Source organism: Thermobia domestica, chromosome 17 (genome assembly GCF_964235325.1).
Source record: "Thermobia domestica chromosome 17, izTheDome1.hap1.1, whole genome shotgun sequence".
Taxonomy (NCBI): Eukaryota; Metazoa; Arthropoda; class Insecta; order Zygentoma; family Lepismatidae; genus Thermobia; species Thermobia domestica.
The window spans coordinates 51,039,139-51,065,076 of record NC_137470.1 but is presented as its reverse complement, the minus strand read 5'-3'; positions in this window follow the sequence as shown (position 1 = coordinate 51,065,076).

Below are 25,938 nucleotides of genomic sequence, written 5' to 3'. Positions count from 1 at the left end.
CAATAGAAATTTGATGTTTTTTTTAGCTAGTTAGGCGCTAGTAAACCCGGTAACAGACGTTGAATATTTAAATTGTTGTCTTTTTAATTTTTGTTCATAAAAATATGCTTAGTTTTAGATATTAAAAATTAACACATATCACGCGCTCCTCTCACGCATTCTTACCACAGCAATGAGAAATGTGGTTAGTTACTTTAGCTTGCTAAGCGCTAGTAAAACACTGACAATGAGTTTTCAAATTGTTGTTTTTTTGTTAATCCTTGTTTACAAAAAATGTACTTAATTTCAGCTATTACAAATAAACAATAACAAACGTTTCTCTCACACATTCTTACGACAGCAATGAGAAATGTGATTAGTTACGATAGGTAGTTAAGAGTTAGCTAAATAGGTAACAGACATTAAATATTTAAATTGTTGTTGTCCCTTTAATCCTTGTTTACACAAAAAATATACCTAAACTCAGATACTAAAAATAAACACACATCACAGGCTCCTCTCACGCATTCTTACGACAGCAATGAGAAATGTGATTACTTAAGGTCGCAAGTTAAGAGCTAGCTAAATAGGTAACAGACATTGAGTATTTAAGTTGTTGCTGTCTTAATAATCCTTGTTTACACAAAAATATACTTAATTTCATATATTAAAACAAAAAAGAATATATCAAAGGCTTCTGTCATACATTTTTAAGACAGCATTTAAATGTGATATTTTCCTTTAGTTAGGCGCTAGTAAAATAGGTAACAGACGTTGAATATTTAAATTGTTGTTGTCCATCTAATCTTTTTCTCACAAAAATATACTTAATTTCAGACATTAAATATAAACGCATATCACACGCTCCTCTCACGGATTCTTACGACAGCAATGAGAAATTTGAATAGTTACTTTAGTTAGTTAAGCGCTAGTAAAATATGGAAGACACATTGAGTGTATAATTTTTGTTGTCCCTTTAAACCTTGTTTACACAAGAATATACTTAATTTTAAACATTAAAAATAAACACATATGACACGCTCCTCTGTCGCATTCTTACGACAGCAATTAAAAATGTTAGTAGCTACTTTAGCTACTTAAGATCTAGTAAAATACGTAACAGACATAGAGTATTTAAATTGTTGTTGTCCCTTTATTACTTGTTTAAACAAAAATTTACTTAATTTCAGACATTAAATATAAACACATATCACACGCTCCTCTCACGGATTCTTACGACAGCAAAAAGAAATGTGAATAGTTACTTTAGTTAGTCAGGCGCTAGTAAAATATGGAAGACACATTGAGTATTTAAATTCTTGTCCGTTTAAACCTTGTTTACAGAAGAATATACTTAATTTCAGACATTAAAAATTAACACATATGATACGCTCCTCACGTATTCATACGACAGCAATGAGAAATGTGATTAGTTACTTTAGCTAGGCAAGGTTTGGTAAAATAGGTAACAGACTTTAAGTATTTAAATGTGTTTTGTCCCTTTAAACCTTATTTACAAGAAATATGCTTAATTTCATATATTAAAAATTAACACTTATCACACGTTCTTGTCACGCATTGTTTCGACTCCAATGAGAAATGTTATTACTAATTTTATCTCTTTAAGCGCTAGTAAAATATGTAACAGATGTTGAGTATTTAAATTTTTGTTGTCCCTTTAGACCTTGTTTACACAAAAATATACTTAATTTCAGCTATTACAAATAAACACATAACAAACGTTTGTCTCACACATTCTTACGACAGCAATGAGAAATGTGATTAGTTACGATAGGTAGTTAAGTGTTAGCTAAATAAGTAACGGAGTTTAAGTATTTAAATTGTTGTGTTCCCTTTAATTCTTGTTTACACCCAAACTCAGATACTAAAAAAAACACGTATCACAGGCTCCTCTCACGCATTCTTACGACAGCAATGAGAAATGTGATTAGTTACGATCGCAAGTTAAGTGCTAGCTAAATAGGTAACAGACATTGAATATTTAAGTTGTTCATGTCGATTTTATCCCTTTTTACAAAAAAATATGCTTAATTTCAGATATTAAAAATAAACACATATTACACGGTCCTCTCACACATTCTTACTACAGCAATGAAAAATGTGATTAGTTATTTTAGCTAGTTAAGAGCTAGTAAAAGAGGTACACACATTGAGTATATAAATTGTTGTTGTCCCATTAATATTTGTTTACAAAAAATATACTTAGTTTCAGATACTAAAAATAAACAGATATCACATGCTTATCTCAAGTATCCTTACGGAAACAATGAGAAATGTCATTAGTTACTTTAGCTACTTTTGCGCTAGTAAAATAGATAACAGACAATGAGTATTTAAATTTCTGCTGTCGCTACAATCCTTGTTTACACAGAAATATACATAATTTCAGATATTAAAAATAAGCACGTTTTACACGCTCCTCTCACTCATTCTAACGACAGCAATGAGAAATGTGATTAGTTAATTTATATACTTAAGATCTAGAAAAAATAGATAGCAGAAATTGAGTATCTAAACGGTTGTTGTCTTTTTAATCGTTTTTTACACAAAAATATACTTAATTTCATATATTAAAACAAAAACATATTAAACGCTCCTCTCAGACATTTTTACGACAGCAATAGAAATGTGATGTTTTCCTTTAGCTAGTTAGGCGCTAGCAAAACAGGTAACAGACGTTGAATATTTAAATTTTTTTCTCCCTTTAATCCTTGTTCATAAAAATATGCTTAGTTTCAGATATTAAAAATTAAGACATATCACGCACTTCCCTCACGTATTCCTAAGACAGCTATGAGAAATATTATTAGTTACTTTAACAAGTTAAACGCTAGTAAAATATGTAACAGACAATGAGTTTTCAAATTATTATTATCGTTTTAATTCTTGTTTACACAGAAATATACCTAATTTCATATATTATAAATAAACACGTCATTCGTTCCTCTCACGCATTCTCACGACACCTATATGAAATGCGATTTGTTACTTTAGCTAGTTAAGCGCTAGTGAAATAGGTAACAGACGTTGAGTGTTTAAATTGTTGTTGTCCTTTTAAACGTTGTTTATACAAAAATATGCTTAGTTCCAGATATTAGAAAAAAAACACATATCACACGGTCCTCTGACGCATGCTTACGACAGCAATGAGAAATGTGATTAGTAACTTAAGCTAAGCGCTACTAGAATAGGTAACGGACATTGGGTATATGAATTATTGTTGTCCCTTTAATCCTTTTTTACACAAAAATATACTTAATATCAGACATTAAAAATAAGCACATATCAGACGCCCCTCTGACGCATTCTTACCACAGCAATGAGAAATGTGATTAATTAGTTAACTACTTAAGCTCTAGAAAAACAGGTAAGAGACATTAAGTATCTAAATTGTTGTTTGTCACTTTAATCCGTGTTTACACAAAAATATACTTAATTTCAGATATTAAAAATAAACACATGTCACACGTTCCTGTCAGGCATTGTTCCAGATTATTTTTTCCAGTGTGGGGGCGAAAGGATAGTGCCAGCTGAACATTAAATTCAATTAACTGATTTTGCTTTCATACATTAATCATATACAATGATTGAATATTATATATTTGCTGGACAACGAATTCTCTGCGGGAATTTAGCCCAGCATAATTAGTGGGTAGGCAGACCGTTGTTCATTATCTTTGACAAAGCAAGCCATTTAAGAACAAATTAAGCGAACGTTAAAATACACTTATAATCTTTACCTATGCACGCACATCCATACATATTGTGGTTTCATAAAGAAATCTGCGTAACAGTTCGGCAACGACTGAACAATACCCAAATGTATACTTACATACATACACAAATACAGAGTTGCTAATTAATCAAACATGAGGTGATGTAAAATGCTTTAAAATTATTTAAATGTAAAATATCATTACTCTTTTCTTTTTGTACTTCGCTCGCTTCATTTTTCCGTTCTGTTACAATGAAATGACAAAAAGGATAAATACGTGTGTTCATTAGACAGAGTTAAAAACAATGAAAATTTATACGTAGTGTTGTAGCTGCAAAGATATTGCGAAGTATGAAGAAAATAAGTAAAGTAAAAAAATAAGAAAATTTCGTTGTGTACACATCTCTTATACCAATCGCTGAGCTCCGCAGATAAATACACATTATATTTAAAGAAAGAAACCATATATATGCATCATCATCTTCGTCAAACATACGATAGCTTCTTATATTTTTACTTAAACCGTGAAGTACTTATTACATTATACGTGGAATCAATTATACTATCCATTGCAACACTGTTAAGCAATACCTTCCAAAAACCAACATAGGACAATAACTATTTGAAGACATTTGACCCGCAAATACTTTAAGATGTGATCCTGATCTGGGATAAACACACTGCTTTATGAATTACAACGAATTACTATCCCACAGATTACAACGTACATAGAGTGAGCGTGCTTTCTAAATGCTCCTACAATTTAGTAGGTGAAAAAAAAAGAAAAGAAACAGGAACAAAATATACTCATAATATTCATCACAGAAAAATATACGATTTCATAATTACACTATGAAAAGCAAGTGTATTCAAGAATGTAAATATAAATGAGAATAAAAAATATCAAAATGTAACCACTTCATATAAAATATGTACTTTCATATCTGCGTGTTCAAATTGTTGCCAATTAAATACTTATTTACACAAAAATATAATTAATTTCAGATATTAAAATTAAACACATATCACACGCTCCTCTCACAAATTCTTTCGACAGCAATGAGAAATGTGAATATTTACTTTAGCTTGGTAAGGTCTAGTAAAATAATTAACAGACATTAAGTATATAAATTTTTGTTGTTCCTTTAAACCTTCTTTACAAGAAATATACTTAATTTCATATATTAAAAATTAATATATTTCACACGTTCCTGTCACGCATTCTTTCCACTGCAATGAGAAATGTCATTATTCACTTAAGCTTGTTAAGCGCTAGTAAAATAGGTAAGCGGCGTTGAGTATTTAAATTGTTTTTGTCTTTTTAATACTTTTTTACACAAAAATATACTTGATTATAGGTATAAAAAAATTTAGCACACGCTCCTCTCACACTCTTACGAAATAAATGAGAAATGTGATTACTTTCTTTAGCTAGTAAAGTGTTTGTAAAATAGGTAACAGAGATTGGGCATTAAAATTATAGTTGTCCCATTAATCCTTGTTCATAAAAATATATTTAGTTTCAGATATTAAAAATTAACACATATCACACGCTCTTCTCACGCATTCTTACTACAGCAATGAGAAATGTGATTAGATACTTTAGCTAGTTAAGCGCTAGTAAAACAGGTAACACACAATGAGTTTTCAAATTGTCCCTTTAACCCTTTTTTACCTAATATACTTAATTTCAGATACTAAAATTAAACACATAAACGTTTCTCTTACACATTCTTACGACAGCAATGAGAAATGTTTTTAGTTAAGATCGCTAGTAAAGTGTTAGCTAAATAGGTAACAGACATTGAGTATTTAAGTTGTTGTTGTCAATTTAATCCTTTTTTACACAAAAATATGCTTAATTTCAGCTATTACAAACAAACACATAACAAACGTTTCTCTCACACATTTTTACGACAGCAATCAGGAATGTGATTAGTTACGATAAGTAGTTAAGTGTTAGCTAAATAGGTAACAGACATTGAGTATTTAAATTGTTGTTGTCCCTTTAATCCTTGTTCACACAAAAAATATACCTAAACTCAGATACTAAAAATAAACACATATCACAGGCTCCTCTCACGCATTCTTACGACAGCAATGAGAAATGTGATTAGTTGCGATCGCAAGTTAATTGCTAGCAAAATAGGTAAAAGACATTGAGTATTTGTTGTTGTCGATTTAATCCTTTTTTATGCAAAAATATGCTAAATTTCAGATATTAAAAATAAACACATATTACACGGTCCTCTCACGCATTCTTACTACATAAATGAGAAGTGTGATTAGTTACTTTAGCTAGTTAAACGTTAGTACAACAGGTAACAGTCAATAAGTTTTCAAATTGTTGCCCCGTTAATCCTTGTCTACATAATAATATACTTAATTTCAGATATTAAAAATAAACACTTATCACACGTTCCTGTCACGCATTGTTTAGACTCCACTGAGAAATGTTATTACTAATTTTAGCATGTTAAGCGTTAGTAAAATAGGTAACAGACGTTGAGTATCTAAATTTTTGTTGTCCCTTTAGACCTTGTTTACACAAAAATATACTTAATTTCAGATAATACAAATAAACACATAACAAACGTTCCTCTCACACATTCTTACGACAGCACTAAGAAATGTGATTAGTTAAGATCGCTAGTTAAGTGCTAGCTAAATATGTAAAAGACATTGAGTATTTAAGTTGTTGTTGTTGATTTAATCCTTTTTTACACAAAAATATGCTTAATTTTAGATATTAGAAATAAACACGTATTACACGGTCCTCTTACGCATCTTTACAAGAGGAATGACAAATGTGATTAGTTACTTTAGCTAGTTAAGCGATAGTAAAATAGGTAAAAGACATTGAGTATTTAATTTGTTGTCCCTTTAAACCTTATTTACACAATATTGTACTTAATTTTACATATTAAAAATCAACAAATATCACATGCTCGTCTCACGCATTCCTACGGCAGAAATGAGAAATGTGATTAGTTACTTTAGCTAGTTAAGCGCTAGTAGAATAGGTAACATACATTGAGTATATAAACTCTTGGTGTCTCTTTAACCCTTGTTTACGCAAAAATATACTCAATTACAGACATTAAAAATAAACACATATCACACGCTCGTCTCACGCATTCTTACGACAGCAATGAGAAATTAGATTAGTTATTTTAGCTAGTTAAGAGCTAGTAAAATAGGTACACACATTGAGTACATAAATTGTTGTTGTCCCTTTAATATTTGTTTACAAAAAATATAATTATTTTCAAACATTAAAAATAAACAGATATCACACGCTTATCTCAAGCATCCTTACGGCAACAATGAGAAATGTCATTAGTTACTTTAGCTACTTTTGCACTAGTAAAATAGATAACAGAGAATGAGTATTTAAATTTTTGCTGTCGCTACAATGCTTGTTTACACAGAAATATACATAATTTCAGATATTAAAAATAAACACGATTCACACGCTCCTCTCACTCATTCTAACGACAGCAATGAGAAATGTGATTATATACTTTAGATACTTAAGATCTAGTGAAATAGATAGCAGAAATTGAGTATTTAAACGGTTGTTGACTTTTTAATCGCTTTTTACACAAAAATATACTTAATTTCAGATATTAAAACAAAAACATATCAAACACTCCTCTCAGACATTTTTACGACAGCAATAGAAATGTGATGGTTTCCTTTAGCTAGTTAGGCGCAAGTAAAACAGGTAACAGACGTTGAATATTAAAATTGTTGTCCTTTTAATTTTTGTTCATAAAAATATGCTTAGTTTCAGATATTAAAAATTAACACATATGACGCACTTCTCTCACGCATTCTTACGACAGCTATGATAAATATTATTAGTTACTTTAACTAGTTGAGCGCTACTAAGACAGGTAAGAGACAGCGAGTTTTCAATTATTGTTATCCTGTTAATCCTTGTTTACACAAAAATATACCTAATTTGAGATATTAAAAATAAACACATGTCACACGTTCCCCTCACGCATTCTCACGACACCTATATCAAATGCGATTTGTTACTTTAGCTAGCTAAGCGCTAGTAAAAAAGGTAACATACATTGAGTGTTTAAATTGTTGTTTGTTCTTTTAAACCTTGTTTACACAAAAATATGCTTAGTTCCAGATATTAAAAAATAAACACATTTCACACGGTCCTCTGAAGCATTCTTACGACAGCAACGAGAATTGTGATTAGTTACTTTAGTTACTAAGCGCTAGTAAAATAAGTAACGGACATTGGGTGTATAAATTATTGTTGTCCCTTTAATCCTTGTTTACACAAAAATATACTTCATTTCACACATTAAAAAAATAAGCACATATCAGACGCTCCTCTGACGCATTCTTACGTCAGCAATGAGAAATGTGATTAATTACTTAACTAGTTAAGCTCTAGAAAAACAGGTAACAGACATTGAGTATTTAAATTATTGTTGTTATTTAATCCGTGTTTACACAAAAATATACTTAATTTCAGACATTAAATATAAACACATATCACACGCTCCTTTCACGGATTCTTATGGCAACAATGAGAAATTTGATTAGTTATTTTAGCTAGTTAAGAGCTAGTAAAATAGGGAAGACACATTGAGTATTTAAAATGTTGTTGTCCATTTAAACCCTGTTTACAAAAAATATTAAAGATAATTATATATTAAAGATATTAAAAATTCAGACATTGTTGCCGTAGAATTCAATTTCAGATATTAAAAATAAACACATATGACACGCTCCTCTGACGCATTCTTACCACAGCAATGAGAGATGTGATTAGTTACTTTAGCTAGTTAAAGGCTAGTAAAATAGGTAACAGACATTGAGTATTTAAATAGTTCTTGTCTTTTTCAACCTTGTTTACAAAAAAATATGCTTAGTTCCAGATATTAAAAAGTAAACACATATCACACGGTCCCTTGACGCATTCTTACGACAGCAATGAGAGATGTGATTAGTTACTTTAGCTAGTTAAAGGCTAGTAAAATAGGTAACAGACATTGAGTATTTAAATAGTTCTTGTCTTTTTCAACCTTGTTTACAAAAAAATATGCTTAGTTCCAGATATTAAAAAGTAAACACATATCACACGGTCCCTTGACGCATTCTTACGACAGCAATGAGAAATGTGATTAGTTACTTAAGCTAGCTAAGCGCTAATAAAATAGGTAACAGACATTGAGTATATACATTTTTGTTGTCCCTTTAATCCTTGTTTACACAAAATATACTTAATTTCAGACATTAAAAATAAACACATATCACACACTCCTCTCACGCATTCTTACTGCAACAATGAGAAATGTCATTAGTTACTTTAGCTACTTTAGAGCTAGTAAAATAGATAACAGGCAATCACTATTCAAATTGTTGCTGTCCCTATAATTTTTGTTTACACAAAAATATACATATTTTTTTAGAAAATATACGTGTTTCACACGCCCCTCTCACGCATTCTTACGACATTAATGAGAAATGTGATTAGTAAATTTAGATACTTAAGATCCAGTAAAATAGGTAGCAGACGTTGAGTATTTAAATGGTTGTTATCCCTTTAATCGTTTTTATACAAAAATATACTTAATTTCAGATATTAAAATAAAAACATATCAAACGCTCTTCTCAGACATTGTCACGACGGCAATAGAAATGTGATATTTTCCTTTAGCTAGTATTTCCTTATTAAATTACGTAACAAACTTTGAATATTTAAATTCTTGTTCTCCCTTTGACCCTTGTTCATAAAAATATGCTTAGTTTTAGATATTAAAAATTAACACATATCACGCGCTTCTCTCACGCATTCTTATTACATCAATGAGAAATGTGATTAGTTACTTAAGCTAAGTAAGCGCTAATAAAATAGGTAACAGACATTGAGTATATACATTTTTGTTGTCCCTTTAATCCTTGTTTACAAAAAATATACTTAATTTCAGACATTAAAAATAAACACATATCACACACTCCTCTCACTCATTCTTACTGCAACAATGAGAAATGCCATTAGTTACTTTATCTAGTTAAGCGCTAGTAAAACAGGTAACAGACAATGAGTTTTCAAATTGCTTTTATTTCGTTTATCCTTGTTTACATAATAATATTTTTAATTTCAGATATTTAAAAAAAAACATATCACACGTTCCCGTCACGTATTGTTTCAACTCCAATGAGAAATATTATTACTAATTTTAGCTTGTTAAGCGCTAGTAAATAGGTAAGAGGCATTGAAAATTTAAATTTTTGTTGTCCCCTTAGACCTTGTTTACTTAAAAATATACTTAATTTCAGCTATAAAAAATAACACATATCACACGGTCCTCTGACGCATTCTTACGACAGCAATGCGAAATGTGATTAGTTACTTAAGCTAGCTAAGCGCTAGTAAAATAGCTAACAGACATTGAGTATATACATTTTTGTTGTCCCTTTAATTCTTGTTTACACAAAATATACTTAATTTCAGACATTAAAAATAAACACATATCACACACTCCTCTCACGCATTCTTACGGCAACAATGAGTAATGTCATTAGTTACTTTAGCTGTTTTAGAGCTAGTAAAATAGATAACAGGCAATCAGTATTTAAATTTTTTGCGGTCCCTATAATCCTTGTTTACACAATAATATACATAATTTTAAAAAATATACATATTTCACAAGCTCCTCTCACGCATTCTTATGACAGCAATGAGAAATGTGACTAGTTAATTTAGATACTTAAGATCTAGTAAACTAGGTAGCAGACATAAAGTATTTAAATGACTGTTGTCCCTTTAATCGTTTTCTACACAATAATATAGTTAATTTCAGATATTAAAATAATAACATATCAAACGCTCCTCTCAGATATTGTCACGACAGCAATAGAAATGTGATATTTTCCTTTAGCTAGTTAGGCGCTATTAAAATTGGTAACAAACGTCGAATATTTAAATTGTTTTTCTCCCTTTGATCCTTGCTCATAAAAATATGCTTAGTTTTAGATATTAAAAATTAAAACATATCATTCGATTCTCTCAGGCATTTTTATTACATCAATGAGAAATGTGATTAGTTACTTTATCTAGTTAAGCGCTAGTAAAGTAGGTAAAAGACATTGAGTATTTAAATAGTTGTTGTGCTTTTAAACCTTGTTTACAAAAAAATATGCTTAGTTCCAGATATTAGAAAGTAAACACATATCACACGGTCCTCTGACGCAAGCTTACGACAGCAATGAGAAATGTGATTAGTTACTTAAGCTAGCAAAGCGCTTGTAAAATAGGTAAAAGACATTGGGTATATGAATTATTGTTGTTCCTTTAAACCTTGTTTACACAAAAATATACTTAATTTCAGACATTAAAAATAAACACATATCAGACGTTCCTCTGACGCACTCTTACGACAGCAATAAGAAATGTGATTTGTTTATAACCGCTACCAGGTTATAGAAGGGTTTTTTGTGGACGCCCTGTATATTTCGTGAAGACAGTGATTATCATTTTCGATTTATACTTTATTCTGCAACGCACATACGTTCTTTCTTTGGTGGGAATTGCTTCTTTCCCACACAATTGGACAAAGAAGTCTTTCATCGTTTTTTCATATATATATTTAAACATTACTTTTGCTGAGAACATTTCAGTTAGTGACTAACCATTTCAGTGTTTCTCCCTGACTCATTATATACACAGTATATGTTCTATAGTTATTGGGAACTGAATTAAGTGCTTTCGTTAATCGTTTATGGAAACATTACAATAGATTAGAGAAATACGGGCTGACCAGATGTCCCAGTAGCCAAAGAGGCACCAGCCTCAGAATTTTCGTAGTTCGTTATCTGTACTTTCTCACGCCAGTGTTATCGCCGTGTCTAGTGCATTATAGGCAGTTGGCTAAAATTAACATAAATTGTTTTCTATATTCTGTTTGTATGTGCATACAGGTGAGTTAACTGAGTAATTTTTGAAATGAACTGCCAACACTTTTCTGTTGACCATTGCAACCCGTAGCTTGAGCTTGGATGCTCGAAGAGTTTGACTCCAGCTCTGGAAGATGCAACCACGCATCTCGCGTTGAACTTCAAACATAAGTTGTGTTAAGGGGCACAAGCTATTTAGCCGGTGAAGGACGATTTCTTACGGCTAGCCCCAATCAGTGAAATCCCAGGTCCTCAGACCTTGTGCGTTTAAATTGTTACATACGCGCCCTCCAATATCTGTATTCCATTGTGGAGATCTTCTTTTGTGTGTTTGCTGAAGATTCACCTTTACGCTGCAGGACTGTTCAGCGTAACAACTGGATTCATCGTGGGACGATCCAGACAACTTTTCCCCAGTGCGAATCCCCCAAGTGTGTTAATGGTGTGAGCAAAGTATTTATAGTGATATCTGAATTATAATCATATATATATATATAAAGGGCTCTATTTCCCGAAACGGGCAAAACGTAATTTCAGCGGCAAAATTTATTAGTGTACAGTGTTGTGTTCATTTCTCTTCGTTATTTTTTTTTCAAAATAGTGTTCTAATAAATAAGTATAGTGTCATTTAACCCAGTGTGTTTTCGTTGTTTGTATGAGTGATGTTTGTGTGCGTTATGGTCTGGATGACCGTCTGATCGTCCGTGAGGTTTTCGAGACGAGACGCCCGAACCTCTCGGCGCCTAATGCTCATCTCATTATTGAGACCGACGAGCTTTTTGGGAAACAGTTTGTAACCTTTTCTTGGAGAGGTCTTTCATCGTCCTGTCTAGGTAAGTTAAAGTATCAGGAGTATACTTATTGGTAGTACCACGAGCCAAGGACAGCGACCAGATTATCCAGGCGGTTACAAATAAATGACAGCCCGAACATGGACCACGACCTCTAGATGGTTACAAATAAATGCACGCCCGAACAGCGACAGAACTCAGGACCGGTTACAAATAAATGGACGACCGAACAGAGACTCGACCTTTGGTCGGTTATAAATAAATTCCGCCCGAACAGTGACCCCGACCTCTAGACGGTTACAAGTTACTTTAGCTAGTTAAGGGATAGTAAAATAGGTAACAAACATTAAGTATTTAAATTGTTGTTGTCCTTTTAAACCTCGTTTACACGAAAATATGCCGAGTTTCAGATATTAAAAATAAACACATATCACACGGTCCTCTGACGCAAGCTTACGACAGCAATGACAAATGTGATTAGTTACTTAAGCTAAGTAAGCGCTAGCAAAATAGGTAACAGAAATTGAGTATATACATTTTTGTTGTCCTTTAAACCTTGTTTACACAAAAATATACTTAATTTCAGACATTGAAAATAAACACATATCAGACGTTCCTCTGACGCATTCTTACGACAGCAATGAGAAATGTGATTAGCTACTTAAGCTAGTTAATCTATAGAAAAACAGTTAACAGACATTGGGTATTTAAATGGTTGTTGTCCCTTTAATCCGTGTTTACACAACAATATACTTAATTGCAGATATTAAAAATAAACTCATATCACACGTTCAAGTCACGACTTCTTCCGACTGCAATTAGAAATGATACTAGTTACTTTCGCTACTTAAGATCTTCTAAAATAGGTAACAGACATTGGGTATTTAAATTGTTGCTGTCTCAATAATCCTTGTTTACAAAAAATGTACTTAATTAAAGATATAAAAATAAAAACATACCAAATGCTCCTCTCAGACATTGTAATGACAGCAATAGAAATGTGATATTTTCCTTTAGCTAGTTAGGCCCTATTAAAATAGGTGACAAACGTTGAATATTTAAACTGTTGTTCTCCCTTTGATCCTTGTTCATAAAAATGCTTAGTTTTAGATATTAAAAATTAACACATATCAAACGCTCCTCTCACGCATTCTTACCACAGCAATGAGAAATGTGTTAAGTTACTTTAGCTAGCTAAGTGCTAGTAAAACACTGACAAACAATGAGTTTTCAAATTGTTGTTCAATTATTTCGCTAATCCTTGTTTACATAAAAATATACTTAATTTCAGATATTAAAAATAAACACATGTCACTCGTTCCTGTCACGCATTCTTCCGACTGCAATGAGAAATGCTATTAGGTACTGTAGCTTGTTAAACGCTACTAAAATGTAACAGACAATCTGTATTTAATTTGTTATTGTCCCTTTAATCCTTGTGTACACAAAAATATACTTAATTTCAGATATTAAAAATACCCATATATCACACGCTCTTCTCTTGCATTCTTCCAGATTATTTTTTTCAGTGTAGAAGCGAAAGGATCCTCACATCACAATAGACGCACGTGCCAGCTCAACATTAAATTCAATTAACTGATTTAGCTTTCATACATTAATCATATACAATGATTGAATAATATATATTTGCTGCAGAAAGAATTCTCTGCGGGAATTTAACCCATCATATTTATGGTGTACGCACACCGTTGTTAGAGATCTTTGACAAAGCAAGGCATTCTAAGAACAAATTAAGTGAACGTTAAAATACACTAATAATCTTTACCTATGCACGCACATTCATACACATAGTGTTTTGATAAGGAAATCTGCGTAACAGTTCGGCAACGACTGAACAATACCCAAATGTATACTTACATATACAAATACAGTATTGCTAATTAATCAAACATGAGGTGATGTAAAAAGCTTTAAAATTATTTCGATGTAAAATATCATTACTCTTTTCTTTTTGTACTTCGCTCGCTTCATTTTTCCGTTCTGTTACAATGAAATGACAAAAAGGATAAATACGTGTGTTCATTACACAGAGTTAGAAACAGTGAAAGTTTACACGTAGTGTTGTAGCTGCAAAGCTACTGCGAGGTTTGAAGAAAGAAAGTAAAGTAAGAAAATAATAAAATTTCGTTGTGTACACATCTCTGATACCAATCGCTGAGCTCCGCAGATAAATACACGTTATATTTAAAAATGAAATTATCTTCCCATCATCTACATATATATGCACCATCATCTTCCTCAAACATACTATAGCTTCTCATATTTTTACTTAAACCGTGAAGTACTTATTACATTATATGTAGAATCAATTATTATATCCATTACAACACTGTTAAACTATACCTTCCATAAACCAACACAGGACAGGAACTATTGGAAGACATTTGACCCGCAAATACTTTAAGATGTGATCTTGATCTGCGATAAATACACTGCTATATGAATTACAACGAAATACTATCCCAGAGATTACAACGTGCATGGAGTGAGTGTACCTTTTAAATGCTCCTACAATTCAGTAGGTGAAAAAAAGAAAAGAAACATGAACAAAATATACTCATAATATTCATCGCAGAAAAATATATGCGATTTCATAATTGCACTATGAAAAGCAAGTGTATTCAAGAAGGTAAATATAAATGAGAATAAAAAATGTCAAAATGTAACCACTTTATATAAAATATTCACTTTCATATTTACGTTTTCAAATTGTTGCCAATTAAATACCTGTTTACACAAAAATATAACTAATTTCAGATATTAAAATTAAACACATATCACACGCTCCTCTCACAAATTATTTTGACAGCAATGAGAAATGTGAATAGTTACTTTAGCTAGTTAAGTGTTAGTAAAAAAATTAACATACAATGAGTTTTCAAATTGTTGTCCCTTTAATCCATGATTACATAAAATATACTTAATTTCAGATATTAAAATTAAACACATATAACACGCTCCTCTCACAAATTCTTACGACAGCAATGAGAAATGTGAATAGTTACTTTAGCTTGGTAAGGTCTAGTAAAATAATTAACAGACATTAAGTATATAAATTTTTGTTGTCCCTTTAGACCTTGTTTACACAAAAATATACTTAATTTCAGCTATTACAAATAAACACACAAAAAACGTTCCTCTCACACATTCTTACGACAGCAATGAGAAATGTGATTAGTTACGATAGGTAGTTAAGTGCTAGCTAAGTAGGTAACAGACATTGAGTATTTAAGTTTTTATTGTAGATTTGATCATTTTTTACACAAAAATATGCTTAATTTTAGATATTAAAAATAAACACTTATTACACGGTCCTCTGACGCATTCTTACTAGAGCAATGACAAATGTGATTAATTACTTAGCTAGTTAAGCTGTATAAAAACAGGTAACAGACATTGAGTATTTAAATTGTTGCTGTCTCAATAATCCTTGTTTACGAAAAATATACTTAATTTCAGATATTAAAACAAAAATATCAAACGCTTCTCTCATATATTTTTACGACAGCAATTAAAATGTTATATTTTCCTTTAGCTAGTTAGGCGCTAGTAAAATAGGTAACTGCCGTTGAATATTTAAATTGTTGTTGTCCCTTTAATCCTTGTTTTCACAAAAATATACTTAATTTCAGACATTAAATATAAACGCATATCATACGCTCCTCTCACGGATTCTTTCGACAGCAATGAGAAATGAGAATAGTTACTTTAGTTAGTTAAGCGCTAGTAAAATATGGAAAACACATTGAGTATTTAAATTGTTGTTGTCCATTTAAACGTTGTTTACACAAGAATATACTTAATTTCAGAAATTAAAAATAAACACATATGACACGCTCCTCTAACGCATTCTTACGACAGCAATTAGAAATGTTACTAGCTACTTTAGCTACTTAAAATCTAGTAAAATACGTAACAGACATCGAGTATTTAAATTGTTGTTGTCCCTTTATTACTTGTTTAAAAAATATATACTTAATTTCAGACATTAAATATAAACACATATTTCACGCTCCTCTATCGGATTGTTACGACAGCAATGAGAAATGTGAATAGTTACTTTAGTTATTTAAGCGTTAGTAAAATATGGGAGACACATTGAGTATTTAAGTTGTTGTTGTCCCTTTAAACCTTGTTTACACAAGAATATACTTAATTTCAGACATTAAAAATAAACACATGTTACACGCTCCTCTCACGTATTCATACGACAGCAATGAGAAATGTGATTAGTTACTTTAGCTAGGCAAGGTTTGGTAAAATAGGTAAAAAAACATTAAGTATTTAAATGTTTTTTGTCTCTTTAAACCTTATTTACAAGAAATATGCTTAATTTCATATATTAAAAATTAACACATTTCACACGTTCCTGTTTCGCATTCTTTCGACTGCAATGAGAAATATCATTATTTATTTAGCTTGTAAGCGTTAGTAAATTAGGTAACCGGCATTGAGAATTTAAATTGTGTTTTTTTAATCCTTTTTTACACAAAAATATACTTTATTAAAGATATTTAACAAACATTTAGCACACGCTCCTTTCACATTCTTACGACACAAACTAGAAATATGATTAGTTACTTCAGCTATTTAAGATTTAGTAACATAGGTAACAGACATTAAGTATTTAAATTGTTGTTGTCCTTTAATCCGTTTTATAACAGAAATATAGTTAATTTCAGATATTAAAAAAACATATCAAACGCTTCTCTCAGACATTGTCACGACAGCAATACAAATGTGATATTTTCCTTTAGCTAGTTATGCGCTATTAAAATAGGTAACAAAGGTTGAATATTTAAATTTTTGTTCTCCTTTTAATCCTTGTTCATAAAAATATACTTAGTTTCAGATATTAAAAATTAACAAATATCAGGTGCTCCTTTCACGCACTCTTACTAGAGCAATGAGAAATGTGATTAGTTACTTTAGTTGGTTAAGCGCTAGTAAAACAGGGAAGACAAGTTGAGTATTTTAATTGTTGTTGTCCCTTTAAAAATTTTTTACACAAAAATATACTTAATTTCAGATATTAAAAATAAACACATATGAAACGTTCCTCTGACGCATTCTTCCGACAGATATGAGAAATATGATTAGTTACTTAAGCTAGATAAGCGCTAGTAAAATAGGTAACTGCCATTGGGTATATAAATTATTTTTGTATTCTTAATCCTTGTTTACACAAAAATATACTTAATTTCAGACATTAAAAAAACACATATCAGACGCTCGTCTGACGCATTCTTACGACAGCAATGAGAAATGTGATCAATTACTTAGCTAGTTAAGCTCTAGAAAAACAGGTAACAGACATTGAGTATTTAAATTGTTGTTGTCACTTTAATCCGTGTTTACACAAAAATATACTTAATTTCAGATATTAAAAATAAACACATGTTACACGTTCCTCTCAAGCATTCTTACGATACCTATATGAAATGCGAATTTTTACTTTAGCTAGTTAAGTCCTAATAAAATGGGTAACAGACAATGAGTATTTAAATTTTTATTGTCCCTTTAATTCTTGTTTACACAAAAATATACTTAATTTCAAATATTAAAAATACAAATGTATCACGCGCTCCCCTCACGCATTCTTACAGATTATTTTTTCCAGTGTGGAGGCGAAAGGATTCCCACATCACAAAAGTCGCACGTGCCAGCTCAACATCAAATTCAATTAACTGATTTTGCTTTCATACATTAATCTTATACAATGATTGAATAATATTATGTTTTACTGGACAACGAATTCTCTCCGGGAATTTAGCCCAGCGTATCACACGCTCCTATCACAAATTCTTACGACAGCAATCAGAAATGTGAATAGTTACTAGGTGAGGTTTGGTAAAATGGGTAACAGACATTAAGTATTTAAATTGTTGTTGTCCTTTAATCCTTTTTCACAAAAAAATATACTTAATTTCAGATACTTAATTTCAGATTAGCTAGATAAGTGTTAGCAAAAAGGTAAAAGAGATTGGGTATTTAAATTAAAGTTGTCCCATTAATCCTTGTTCACAAAAGTATACTTAGTATCAGATATTAAAAATTAACACATATCACGTGCTCTTCCCACGCACTCTTACTACAACAATGAGAAATGTGATTATTTACGATAGCTAGTTAAGTGCTAGCTAAAAAGGTAAAAGACATTGAGTATTTAAATTGTTGTTATCCCTTTAATCCTTGTTTACACAAAAATCCACTTAATGTCAGCTAGTTAGGAGCTAGTAAAAATTGTAACAGACAACGAGTTTTCAATTTGTTGTCCCCTTAATCCTTGTTTACATAATAATATATTTAATTTCAGATATTAAAAATCAACACATATTACACGTTCCTGTCACACATTCTTACGACAGCAATGAGAAATGAGATTAGTTACGATAGGTAGTTAAGTGTTTGCTAAATAGGTAACAGACATTGTGTATTTAAATTGTTGTTGTCCTTTAATCCTTTTTCACAAAAAAATATACTTAATTTCAGATACTTAATTTCAGATTAGCTAGATAAGTGCTAGTAAAAAAGGTAAAAGACATTGTGTATTTAAATTGTTTTTGTCCTTTTAATCCTTGTTTGCACAAAAATATACCTACACTCAGATAATAAAAATAAACACATATCACACGCTCATCTCTCGCATTCCTACGCCAGCAATGAGAAATGTGATTAGTTACTTTAGCTAGTTAAGCGCTAGTAGAATAGATAACATACATTGAGCATATAAATTGTTGTTGTCTCTTAAACCTTTGTTTACACAAAAATACACTTAATGTCAGCTAGTTAAGCGCGGGTAAAAATGGTAACAGACAATGAGTTTTCAAATTGTTGTTCCGTTTATCCTTGTTTACATAATAATATATTTAATTTCAGATACTAAAAATAAAAACATATTACACGTTCCTGTCACACATTCTTACGACAGCAATGAGAAATGAGATTAGTTACGATAGGTAGTTAAGTGTTAGCTAAATAGGTAACAGACATTGTGTATTTAAATTGTTTTTGTCCTTTTAATCCTTGTTTGCACAAAAAATACCTAAACTCAGATACTAAAAATAAACACATATCACACGCTCCTCTCAGCCATTCTTACGACAGCAATTAGAAATGTGATTAGTTACGACAGCTAGTCAAGTGCAAGCTAAATAAGTAACAGACATTGAGTATTTAAATTGTTGTTGCCCTGTAATCCTTTTTTACACAAAAATATACTTAATTTCAGATATAAAAAAATACACGGTAATCTGGCGCATTCTTACGATAGCAATGACAAATGTGATTAGTTAATACAGCTAGTTAAGCTCTAGTAAAATAGGTAAGAGTCATTGAATATTTAAATTGTTGTTGTCTCTTTAAACCTTGTTTACACAAAAATATACTTAATTTTACATATTAAAAATCCACAAATATCTCATGCTCGTCTCACGCATTCATACGACAGCAATGAGAAATGTGATCAGTTACTTTAGCTAGTTAAGTGCTAGTAGAATAGGTAACATACATTGAGTATATAAATTGCTGTTGTCTCTTTAACCCATGTTTACACAAAAATTTACTTAATGGCAGACATTAAAAATAAACACGTATCACTTGATTCTCTCACGCATTCTTACGACAGCAATGAGAAATTAGATTAGTTACTTTAGCTAGTTACTTTAGCTAGTTAAGAAGTAGTAAAATAGGTACACACATTGAGTATATTAATTGTTTTTGTCCCCTTATTAGTTGTTCACACAAAAGTGTTCTTAATTTCAGATGCTAAAAATAATCATATATCACACGCTCCTGTCACACATTCTTACGGCAGTAATGAGAATTGTCATTAGTTACTTTAGCTACTTTAACGCTAGTAAAATAGATTACAGACAATGAGTATTTAAGTTGTTGCTGTCTCAATAATCCTTGTTTACAAAAAAATATACTTAATTTCAGATATTAAAGAAAAACATATCAAACGCTCCTCTCAGACATTTTTACGACAGGAATGAAAATGTGATATTTTCCTTTAGCTAGTTAGGCGCTAGTAAGATAGGTAACCGACGTTGAATATTTAAATTGTTGTTGTGCCCTTAATCCTTGTTTTTACAAAAATATTCTTAATTTAAGACATTAAATATAAACACATATCACACGCTCCTCTCACGCATTCTAACGACAGTAATGACAAATGACATTAGTTACTTTAGCTAGTTAAGCGCTAGTAAAATAGGGAGACACATTGAGTATTTAAATTGTTTTTGTCCTTTTAACCTTGTTTACACAAAAATATACTTAGTTTCAGATATTAAAAATAAACACATATCACACGCTCCTCTGACGTATTCTTACGACAGCAATGAGAAATGTGATTAGTTACTTTAGCTAGTTAAGTGATAGTAAAATAGATAACAGACATTGATTATTTAAATTGTTGCTGTCCCTTTAATCCTTGTTTACACAAAAATATTCTTAATTTCAGATATTAAAAATAAAGACATATCACACGCTCTTCTGACGCATTGTTATGACATTAATGGTAAATGTGATTAATTACTTAGGTACTTTAGCGCTAGTAGAATAGATAACAAAGAGTGAGTATTTGAACTGTTGTTTTCCCTTTAATCCTTGTTTAGACAAAAATATATCTAATTTCAGATATTGAAAATAAACACATATCACACGCTCCTCTCACGTATTCATACGACAGCATAGAGAAATGTGATTAATTACTTAGCTATTTAACCTATAGAAAAAGAGGTAACAGACATTGAGTATATAAATTGTTGTTGTCCTTTTAAACCTTGTTTACACAAAAATATTTTTAATTTCAGACATTAAAAATAAAAAATATCACACGCTCCTCTCACTCATTTTTACGTCAACAATGAGTAATGTCATTACTTAGTTTAGCTACTTTAGCCCTAGCAAAATAGATAACTGACAATCAGTATTTAAATTGTTGCTGTTCCCAAAATCCTTGTTTACACAAAAATATACATAATTTCAGAAAATAGACAAGTTTCACACGCTTCTCTCAAGCATTCGTAAAACAGCAATGAGAAATGTGATTACTTAATTTAGATACTTAAGATCTAGTAAAATATGTAGCAAACATTGTGTATTTAAATGATTGTTGTCCCTTTGATCGTTTTTTATACAAAAATATACTTAATTTCAGGTATTAAAATATAAACACTTCAAACGTTCCTCTCAGACATTCTCACGACAGCAATAGAAATGTGATATTTTCCTTTAGCTAGTTAGGCGCTATTAAAAAAGCTAACAGACTTTAAATATTTAAATTATTGTTCTCCATTTAACCCTTGTTCATAACAATATGCTTAGTTTCAGATATTAAAAGGTAACACATATCACGCGCTCCTCTCACGCATTCTTACAACAGCAATGAGAAATGTTGCTAGTTACTTTAGCTTGCTAAGCGCTAGTAAAACACTGACAGACAATGAGTTTTCAAATTGTTGTTTTTTCGTTATCCTTGTTTATATAAAAAAATACTTAATTTCAGAAATTAAAAATAAACGCATGTCACACGTTCCTGTCACGCATTCTTCCGACTGCAATGAGAAATGTTATTAGGTGCTTTAGCTTGAAAAGCGCTAGTAAAATAGGTAACAGACAATCTGTATTTAATTTGTTATTGTCCCTTTAATCCTTGTGTACACAAAAATATACTTAATTTCAAATATTAAAAATACACATATATCACACGCTCTTCTCTCGCATTCTTCCAGATTATTTTTTTCAGTGTAGAAGCGAAGGGATTCACATCACAATAGACGCACGTGCCAGCTCAACATTAAATTCAATTAACTGATTTAGCTTTCATACATTAATCATATACAATGATTGAATAATATATATTTGCTGCAGAAAGAATTCTCTGCGGGAATTTAACCCATCATATTTATGGTGTACGCAGACCGTTGTTAGAGATCTTTGACAAAGCAAGGCATTCTAAGAACAAATTAAGTGAACGTTTAAATACACTTATAATCTTTACCTATGCACGCACACTCATACACATAGTGGTTTGATAAGAAAATCTGCGTAATAGTTCGGCAACGACTGAACAATACCCAAATGTATACTTACATACATATACAAATACAGTATTGCTAATTAATCAAACATGAGGTGATGTAAAAAGCTTTAAAATTATTTCGATGTAAAATATCATTACTCTTTTCTTTTTGTACTTCGCTCGCTTCATTTTTCCGTTCTGTTACAATGAAATGACAAAAAGGATAAATACGTGTGTTCATTACACAGAGTTAGAAACAGTGAAAGTTTACACGTAGTGTTGTAGCTGCAAACCTACTGCGAGGTTTGAAGAAAGAAAGTAAGAAAATAATAAAATTTCGTTGTGTACACATCTCTGATACCAATCGCTGAGCTCCGCAGATAAATACACGTTATATTTAAAAAAGAAACCATATATATGCACCATCATCTTCCTCAAACATACTATAGCTTCTCATATTTTTACTTAAACCGTGAAGTACTTATTACATTATATGTAGAATCAATTATTATATCCATTACAACACTGTTAAACTATACCTTCCATAAACCAACACAGGACAGGAACTATTGGAAGACATTTGACCCGCAAATACTTTAAGATGTGATCTTGATCTGCGATAAATACACTGCTATATGAATTACAACGAATTACTATCCCAGAGATTACAACGTGCATGGAGTGAGTGTACCTTTTAAATGCTCCTACAATTCAGTAGGTGAAAAAAAGAAAAGAAATACTCATAATATTCATCACAGAAAAATATACGATTTCTTAATTGCACTATGAAAAGCAAGTGTATTCAAGAAGGTAAATATAAATGAGAATAAAAAATGTCAAAATGTAACCACTTCATGTAAAATATTTACTTTCATATTTACGTGTTCAAATTGTTGCCAATTAAATACCTGTTTACACAAAAATATAATTAATTTCAGATATTAAAATTAAACACATATCACACGCTCCTCTCACAAATTCTTTCGACAGCAATGAGAAATGTGAATAGTTACTTTAGCTAGTTAAGTGTTATTAAAAAATTAACAAACAATGAGTTTTCAAATTGTTGTCCCTTTAATCCATGATTACATAAAATATACTTAATTTCAGATATTAAAATTAAACACTATAACACGCTCCTCTCACAAATTCTTACGACAGCAATGAGAAATGTGAATAGTTACTTTAGCTTGGTAAGGTCTAGTAAAATAATTAACAGACATTAAGTATATAAATTTTTGTTGTCCCTTTAGACCTTGTTTACACAAAATATACTTAATTTCAGCTATTACAAATAAACACACAACAAACGTTCCTCTCACACATTCTTACGACAGCAATGAGAAATGTGATTAGTTACGATAGGTAGTTAAGTGCTAGCTAAGTAGGTAACAGACATTGAGTATTTAAGTTTTTATTGTAGATTTAATCCTTTTTTACACAAAAATATGCTTAATTTTAGATATTAAAAATAAACACTTATTACACGGTCCTCTGACGCATTCTTACTAGAGCAATGACAAATGAGATTAATTACTTAGCTAGTTAAGCTGTATAAAAACAGGAAACAGACATTGAGTATTTAAATTGTTGCTGTCTCAATAATCCTTGTTTACGAAAAATATACTTAATTTCAGATATTAAAATAAAAAAATATCAAACGCTTCTCTCATATATTTTTACGACAGCAATTAAAATGTTATATTTTCCTTTAGCTAGTTTGGCGCTATTAAATTAGGTAACAGCCGTTGAATATTTAAATTGTTGTTGTCCCTTTAATCCTTGTTTTCACAAAAATATACTTAATTTCAGACATTAAATATAAACGCATATCATACGCTCCTCTCACGGATTCTTTCGACAGCAATGAGAAATGAGAATAGTTACTTTAGTTAGTTAAGCGCTAGTAAAATATGGAAAACACATTGAGTATTTAAATTGTTTTTGTCCCTTTAAACCTTGTTTACACAAGAATATACTTAATTTCAGACATTAAAAATAAACACATATGACACGCTCCCGACGCATTCTTACGACAGCAATTAGAAATGTTACTAGCTACTTTAGCTACTTAAAATCTAGTAAAATACGTAACAGACATCGAGTATTTAAATTGTTGTTGTCCCTTTATTACTTGTTTTAAAAAAAATATACTTAATTTCAGACATTAATTATAAACACATATTACACGCTCCTCTATCGGATTGTTACGACAGCAATGAGAGATGTGAATAGTTACTTTAGTTATTTAAGCGCTAGTAAAATATGGGAGACACATTGAGTATTTAAGTTGTTGTTGTCCCTTTAAACCTTGTTTACACAAGAATATACTTAATTTCAGACGTTAAAAATAAACACATGTTACACGCTCCTCTCACGTATTCATACGACAGCAATGAGAAATGTGATTAGTTACTTTAGCTAGGCAAGGTTTGGTAAAATAGGTAAAAAACATTAAGTATTTAAATGATTTTTGTCCCTTTAAACCTTATTTACAAGAAATATGCTTAATTTCATATATTAAAAATTAACACATTTCACACGTTCCTGTTTTACATTCTTCCGACTGCAATGAGAAATATCATTATTTATTTAGCTTGTAAGCGTTAGTAAAATAGGTAACCGGCATTGAGAATTTAAATTGTGTTTTTTTTAATCCTTTTTTACACAAAAATATACTTTATTAAAGATATTTAACAAACATTTAGCACACGCTCCTTTCACATTCTTACAACACAAACTAGAAATGTGATTAGTTACTTCAGCTATTTAAGATTTAGTAACATAGGTAACAGACATTAAGTATTTAAATTGTTGTTGTCTTTTAATCCGTTTTAAAACAAAAATATAGTTAATTTCAAATATTAAAAAAAAACATATCAAACGCTTCTCTCAGACATTGTCACGACAGCAATACAAATGTGAAATTTTCCTTTAGGTAGTTATGCGCTATTAAAATAGGTAACAAAGGTTGAATATTTATATTTTTGTTCTCCTTTTAATCCTTGTTCATAAAAATATACTTAGTTTCAGATATTAAAAATTAACAAATATCAGGTGCTCCTTTCACGCACTCTTACTAGAGCAATGAGAAATGTGATTAGTTACTTTAGTTGGTTAAGCGCTAGTAAAACAGGGAAGACACGTTGAGTATTTTAATTTTTGTTGTCCCTTTAAAAATTTTTTACACAAAAATATACTTAATTTCAGATATTAAAAATAAACACATATGAAACGTTCCTCTGACGCATTCTTCCGACAGATATGAGAAATATGATTAGTTACTTAAGCTAGATAAGCGCTAGTAAAATAGGTAACTGCCATTGGGTATATAAATTATTTTTGTATTTTTAATCCTTGTTTACACAAAAATATACTTAATTTCAGACATTAAAAAAACACATATCAGACGCTCGTCTGACGCATTCTTACGACAGCAATGAGAAATG